The sequence below is a fragment of the Microtus pennsylvanicus genome, chromosome 2, assembly GCF_037038515.1.
Source record: "Microtus pennsylvanicus isolate mMicPen1 chromosome 2, mMicPen1.hap1, whole genome shotgun sequence".
NCBI lineage: Eukaryota > Metazoa > Chordata > Mammalia > Rodentia > Cricetidae > Microtus > Microtus pennsylvanicus.
In genome coordinates, this window is record NC_134580.1 from 145,345,807 (window position 1) to 145,353,212 (window position 7,406).

Genomic DNA, 7,406 nt, shown 5'->3' on the forward strand with positions numbered 1-7,406 from the left:
CTGATGTGAGTGAGTACTGCCGGCATCTCAAAGGGGAGGAGCTAAAGATGCCATTAATCTTTATGTCACAAGGGACAGCACCCTGTAAGGCAGGGATTTACCCAGCTCCAAATGTCTGCAAGGACAATCTGTGACACCCTGCCTGGCAAACGGTGAGCACAGTACTGTTGTTTAAGATGCATTTTTCTCAGTGAACTGGAAATCAGCTGCCCAGAGCTATAGACATTCCTCAGAGATGAGCATCTGAGTCTGCACCTTCTGGAAGCCTTTCTGATGTACACAGACCTTTAAAACAAATTCTGCTCCATCTGGCTTATTCTGCTTTCTCTTCTACTCCTTTCCTAGTCAGCCCTTCCCAGGAAATGCTAATGTCTGCCTGGGATGACAGATTTAGGCCAAAACCATGTCTCATAAAAAGCTACGAGAAACACTTGAAAGTTAAAAAGAAAAAGTGTGAATTTTACATGTCTTCCTAGACGGGATTTAAAGCATGCATTTTTTGGGCCCTTTAATGGTGTGCCAACCTTTTATTCAGCTGCCAAACCTCCCTATTCTGTTTTCTTGACTTTAGGCTTTTATTTTACTAAGTTTTTGAGCCCAATCTCACGTAGCCCAGGCCAACCTCAAACTCAGTATGTACCAGAGGTTGCTCTTGAATTCCTGATTCTCCTGCCTCTCCTTCCCGAGTGCTAGACTGTAGGCAAGGGTCACCATGCCCATGATGCCCATGGCCCAGTGGGTTTCTATTTCTTTTAGCTCTCTGTAGGGCACCCTTTTGTTTATTTTGTGATTTCTTTTTCATTACATTTATTTACACAGATAGAGAGAGGGAGAGGAAAAAGAGGGGAGGGAGGGAAAGAGGGAGGGAAAGAGAGAGAGAGAGAGAGAGAGAAAGAGAGAGAGAGAGAGAGGTGCTTTTGTGCCACGGCTTGCATGCATATTGAGGTCAAGGACAGCTTTGAGGACTGTGACCTGGTCTCTCTTCTACTGTATGTATCCTGGGGAATCAAACTCAGGTTGTCAGGCTTGGCAGCAAATGCCTTTACCTACTGAGCCCTCTTACCAGCCCTTATTTTACGGCATTTTAAAAAAGCTTAATAGTTTTATTTGCATTATTTGATGTCTGTGCACCATGTACATGCAGTGCTCACAGAAGTCAGAAGAGGGCCTCAGATCCCCGGAACTGGAATTGCAGGCAATTGTGAGCCACTGTGCCGGTGCTGGGAATCGAACCCTGGTCCTCTGGGAAAGTAGCCAGTGCTCTTAAGCACTGAGCCATCTCTCCAGCCTGCTGATATTCTTCATGACTCATTTTATTGACCAGAAACTTGGGGCACAGAGAGGTTGAAGAGAGTCCCCGTCATTAGGAAGGCAGCCTACGTGCTGTTCTCGCCCTATGAAATCTCATTTTGTACAGCCAATGGTCAGCTTCCTTGAATTCTCCTCCAGTTGCTATGCTCTCCCTGAAAGGATGGAGCTTGTGCTGGAGCACGAAGGGTGCAAGCCCCGGGGAGCATGCCCATGGAGGAGGTAGAAGGGACTAGGAGGTGAGTAGGTGTGTGACTGTCCCAAATGCCTGCTTTGCAAAGGATGCTTCCTACCCCAAGAATGTGCCATCAAACTGGACCCCCGGGCTGTGTCTGTCACAGATAGGAAACACTGCTCTGGGGAACGTAGCGGTCCTAACTTATCTTCAGTTTAACTTTTCCTCTGGGTTCAGCTACCCACAGTTCACTGCAGTCCAAAAAAACGTACATGGCAAATTCTAAAAGTAAACAGTTTCAGTTAGGTTTATAGTGGCATGCTGACTTGAGTGACATAATGAATCTCAGATCACCCTGCCCCATCCTGCCTGGGAGGGAGTCACCCCTTTGTTTATGTCCTCAAGGACTGTGCTCCCTGCGCGTTAGTCATCAGTCACCCTCCTTATCAGATCAATGTCCATCGTATGGCTGTGCTTGCATTCAAGTGACCCCCTGCGGAAGCTTGGTGCTGTGTCATGGGCCTGCGCCACTCGCTGCACACCGCCTTATAACGTAGGCACTGTGTCAGCTCGTACCGTCCTGATGGGAGAGCACAGCAATGAGACCTTTAGAGAGAGAAGGAGACCCCAGCCCCCCAGCTCTGGGCACAATGCATGCCTACAGTGGTTTTTCCTGGTTCTTATGGTTGCAAATCTCTGTCTATTAATACACACACACACACACACACACACACACACACACACACACACACACCACAGCTTACATCTCAATGAAGTGAAGGGAAATTGATTATTCTGGGCCAAATTTGAATGACTGTGGCCATGGGTCACCCCGGGTTCCACATCCCTGACGTGGAAGCATTTTCAGGGAGCTTATAAGAAAATAAAGGAAGTCATAAATATATTGGTACCCACCCATCAGGGAGATGGTCACAGCAAAATGGGGGTATCTTTCTTAGAGACTCAGATGCTATCTGATGATTTAACTTTTAATAATAGAGTCCCAAATGTTTTTGTTTATTAAGATGTTAGTTCGTCCACAGAGGCGGGCGAGTGGTGACTGTTCAGGGGACTGAAGCTAGTGCCCTGGAAAGAACCAGCACATTCTAACCTTTCCACATGACCAGTTCTAACCAGTTCTTGTAGATGCAGCTTCTTTCCAGGAATTATTAACTATAAGGAAAAAGAGAAAAGGCACAGTTCGGTTTGTGTAAAGGACAGTAACATGGAATTGCCCTTCAGGAATGAGGTGTTTTTGACCCAACCAGTGTCCTCTGGACACGACAGGACTTCTGTACTTGTGAACTCACAGCCGCTGTCCATGCCTGTACCAGACCAGTATTAGATCAAGCCAGGCAGCATGGAGCATGGAGGGGCTCATGATCCCCCACCCCCAACTGAAGAACCACAGACAGTTGATAGCTTCTAAGAGGGGGAAACTCAGTTCCCTTTAAGGGTGTGGCTTCTGGTAGGTCAGTCACATTCCTGGGGATGGCCCCATGAACATTTGGGCAGCACAAATTGGACTTGATAGGATCTGGAAAACAAGAATACAAAATGCTGGGTGTGGGTGTGAGTGGGAAGGGGGAGTAGGAGGTGGCTATGACCAACAAATGTTGTATGTATGTATGATGTTCAAGGAATAAAGATATTATTTTTTTAAAAGTGTTTTATTAGGAGGAAGGACTCAAGGGCACGATTGGACTTTGGACTGAAACAGGATTAGAAATAAATGACAACATTAAAGACAATACAACAAACCTTATAGGGAAGGAGAGACTTACCTTAAAACCTGGAAAAGAGCAAGAATAAGAGAGATAGGAAAAGAGAAAGCCACATATATATATATATATATATATATATATATATATATATATATATATAGAGAGAGAGAGAGAGAGAGAGAGAGAGAGAGAGAGAGAGAGAGAGAGAGAAAATGAATTGCAGGGTGTGTGACCTGATTTCTTATGACTGTGTTTTCTGGCCTCTTAAGAGCAACCTAAAGAGGATGGCCTAACATTTCTGTGTCTAGAAAATAAATTGAACTCTGTCATAGGTATCTGTGATGTACATAGAAAAATAATCCCTAGTTATATGTAAGGTTGGCTACTATAGGCAGTTTCAAATATTCACCGGGGAGTTGTGTCTCTGAATATCCCCATTGGGAGCCTGGAGAGATGGCTGTGTTTGTCCCCTGAGTCCTTACTTATATCATCAGTTTTGATAGCTAGCTGAAGCTATTTACAGAAAGATCGCAGCGGGAGGCCTTTTGGAGGTCTGAACCTGAGAAGCGCTAATTGCCAACATCTGCCCTATGGGAATTAAGGGACGGCAGTGTGGGGTTAATGGCCAGATGTTTAGGAGGCAGGAGAGCTGTGCGCATAACCTGCTGTTGGAAGGGTGAGGCTCAGGGGTTGCAGAGATTAAACTGAAGGTGACAGAGCTATGGGAGGGAAATCCAGGGCACCACAATGGACCAAGGTGACCTTTCTTTTATGAGGGAAGTATAATCAGGCTTGTGGTTAAAAGCCATCAACAGAAAAGATGGACAAAAAAAAAAAATAAAAGGCCTCCAAACTTCTGTGGAGTCCCAAGAACTGCTCAGAGCTTTTTTTGACCCCAGTGATTGCTCTGAGTACAGAGGACTGTCAGGGAGGCATCTTACAGAGAGTCTTTGCCAAGTCTCCTGTATTCCAGACATCTCACTGCCCTGGGTTATCTTGTGTAACAGAGCTCTTTCCAGTATGTGTACACTTGTGTATATATATCTGTGTGTATTGTGTATGTGTATATGTATGCATATCTGTGTATGTGTGTGTTGCACAAATACATTGCCTGACCTAACAGCAAAGGGGAAAACACATTAAACCCAGCTCTCATCATTCTTGGCAGCAGAGTTCACAGTCAAATCAGGGATGCTCCTAATACGCCAGGTGGTGAGATAGCTCATCTGTTGGAGGCTCTCGCTGCCAAGCCTGCTGACCTGAGTTCAATCCCTCAGCCCCACACAGTAGAAAGAGAGAAGTGACTCCTGCCTATTGTCCTGACCCATGCCCACTCCCACAAACAAATGCAAACAAAATAAACAAAATGAAATATTACCTTCAAAGTACAAGAGACCTGGCTCCTGGTTAAGACTGAACTCGGGTCTTTGGTTTGGTGGCAGACATATTTACCCACAGAGCTATCTTGCCAGCCCCTATGTATTTTTTTTTTTAAATCTTGTATTTTCTAGTTTTCATCTCTGAAAGTCTTACTTGGTTCTTTCAATGCCCTTTTGGGCACCAGCAGTGGTTATGTAAGAAGTGTTCTGACGTCACTCTGCTCGCCTCTAACATCTGTCAGTCGTATTATTGATTTATTCCCCAGTGATGTGTACTATTCATGCTTCTTTTCATGGTCAGTATTTATTATTTTTTAATGAATTGGCAGACAGTATGACAACGGCGTGTTTGTTGCTAGACGTTTTGTCTCATGAAGGCCGCCAATCTGCACTGAGGGACGCCCATTGCAGAGGTTGACAAATGTCCGTCTGACCTGTACTGGAGTTGACTTTATTTCCTAACGCACCCCGATGACTTCTCCAGAGTGCCTTCCTGTCCATCTCCGTCTGTTCTTCATTCGATTGCTCCAATGAACTGAGCTTTTTCCCGAGTTTGTTTGTGGGCACGCACCCTCTCAGTGCTGTGTGGGTGCCTTTCAAAGTGTGTGCTGGTGGCCTTCGGGTTGTAAGGACCCCCAAGGGATGAATCTCCTGCCATAGAAGCTGTGAATGGGAGCTCTTTCCTGACCACCTTCAGCACACACCATGCATCCTCACCTGGGGAACTTTGTGCAGCTCTGTGAGGGTGGAAGGGACTCCTAGAGGACATTCCCAAAAGAGTTCTGATGTGGTACACGCATAATTTCAAAACGAGAGCTCATCGTTTCCCCTTTCTCCAATGTCATCCCTTTCTAAGTATGAAATAAAATAAAAAATCCTGTTGTAGTTGAAAACTAAATCTCTCTCTCTCTCTCTCTCTCTCTCTCTCTCTCTCTCTCTCTCTCTCACACACACACACACACACACACACACACACACACACACACACGAATTATACCAACTAGGAACCCAATTAAGGTTTCTTGACTTCTCTTTTCAATCATGGAGGAGCTAGGAACATTACCAGTTTCCCTCTGAAATGAAGAAAACTGGGAGCCTGACATCTTTCCAGTTCTACAGTAGGTGCTATAGAAAGGCTGCCTCCCACCCCACCCCTCTGCCCCCTACCCCCCACCCCGCCCAGAAACGGAGCTCAGAACTCCGAGCTCAAGGTTGCCCAGAGTTTGGAATGGCAATGGCAAGCTCGGCTCCAAGCCCTCTAAATCCCAGCTGCTTTCTTTACGTTCGCTGCCTCTCAGCTTCCCTACATGGACATGGAGGAGCAATGCATAGCACACCTTTCGCGCAGTCCGTGAGTCCGTAGACATCCTTCCTAATGATTTCATTAATTACATTGTTGAAAAAAGTCTTTCCTGCTTTAAAACAGTCGATTGAAGGTGGATTAAATGTCACTCTTGCTATCGGGCTACTATCAGGGAAGGAAGTTGGCGGTGTCATCGGAAAGAAAGGAGACTCTGTTAAGAAGGTGCGCGAGGAGAGTGGTGTACGGATCCACATCTCAGAAAAGAACTGTCCAGAGAGAATTATCACTTTGGCTGGACCAACTAGTGCCATCTTCAAAGCCTTTGCTATGATCATTGATAAACTGGAAGAGGACATACGCGGCTATGTGACCAATAGCACAGCTGCCAGCAGACCCCCAGTTACCTTATGGCTCGTGGTCCCTGCTAGTCAGTGTGGCTCTTTCATTGGAAAAGGGGGTTGCTAGATCAAGGAAATAGAGAGAGAACAGGAAATCAGGTCCAGGTGGCAGGGGATGTGCTCCCCAGCTCAACCCGAGTGGGCAGTCACTACTGTTGGCATTTCACAATCCATCACTGAGTGAGTCAAACAGATCTGCGTGGTCATGGTGAAATCCACCCGAAAAGGCATGGCCATCCCGTACCGGCCCAAGCCCTCGAGTTCTCCAGTCATCTTTGCAGGTGGCCAGGCCTATATTATTCAAGGACAGTATGCCATTCCCCAGGCAGACTTGACCAAGCTGCACCAGTTGGCAATGCAACAGTCTCATTTTCCCATGACCCATGGCAACACCGGATTCAGTGGCATCGGATCCAGCTCTCCAGAGGTGAAAGGCTATTGGGCAGGTTGGAATACATCTGCTCAAACTACTTCTCATGAATTCACCATTCCAAATGATTTGGTTGGCTGCATAACTGGGTGTCAGGGCACCCAAATCAATGAGATTCATCAGATGTCTGGGGTGCAGATCAAAGTCGCAAACCCATTGGAAGGATCTACTGATAGGCAGGTCACCATCACTGGGTCTGCTGCCAGCATCAACCTGGCTCAGTATCTAATCAATGTCAGGCTTTCCTCGGAGAGAGGTGGCACAGGGAGCAACTAGAACAGTGCAGATTCATCCATAATCCCTTTCTGCTGTTCACCACCACCCATGATCCATCTGTGTAGTTTCTGAACAGTCAGCGGTTTCAGTTTATAAATTTTCAGTTTCTACACACTTTATCATTCACTCATGATTTTTTAATTGAAAGTGTTTTAATTCTTTCTCTGTTCAGCAGTTACGCTGAGATATCCATATTTAGTTTTATAAGCTTCTCCCCCCCTTTTCCTTTTTTGGGTTTTTTTTCGGCTCATGAATTTTTGTTTGTCATGGAAATGTAAAAGTGGAATATTAATACATTTCAGTTTAGTTATGTAATGTCAGGAACTTTTCAAAAAAAATTAACAAGATGAAAAAAAATAGTCAAGCATAGGACAGCTTGTGTAAATAACCTCCCCAGCTCCACTAATTCCTCG

The 7,406-nt window shown here is 45.6% G+C and overlaps 1 pseudogene; it reads left to right on the forward strand.

Moving 5' to 3' along the window:
- Positions 1-5,961: 5,961 nt before the first annotated feature.
- LOC142844447 (poly(rC)-binding protein 2 pseudogene) lies at positions 5,962-7,085 on the forward strand (annotated as a pseudogene).
- The last annotated feature ends 321 nt before the right edge of the window (positions 7,086-7,406 follow it).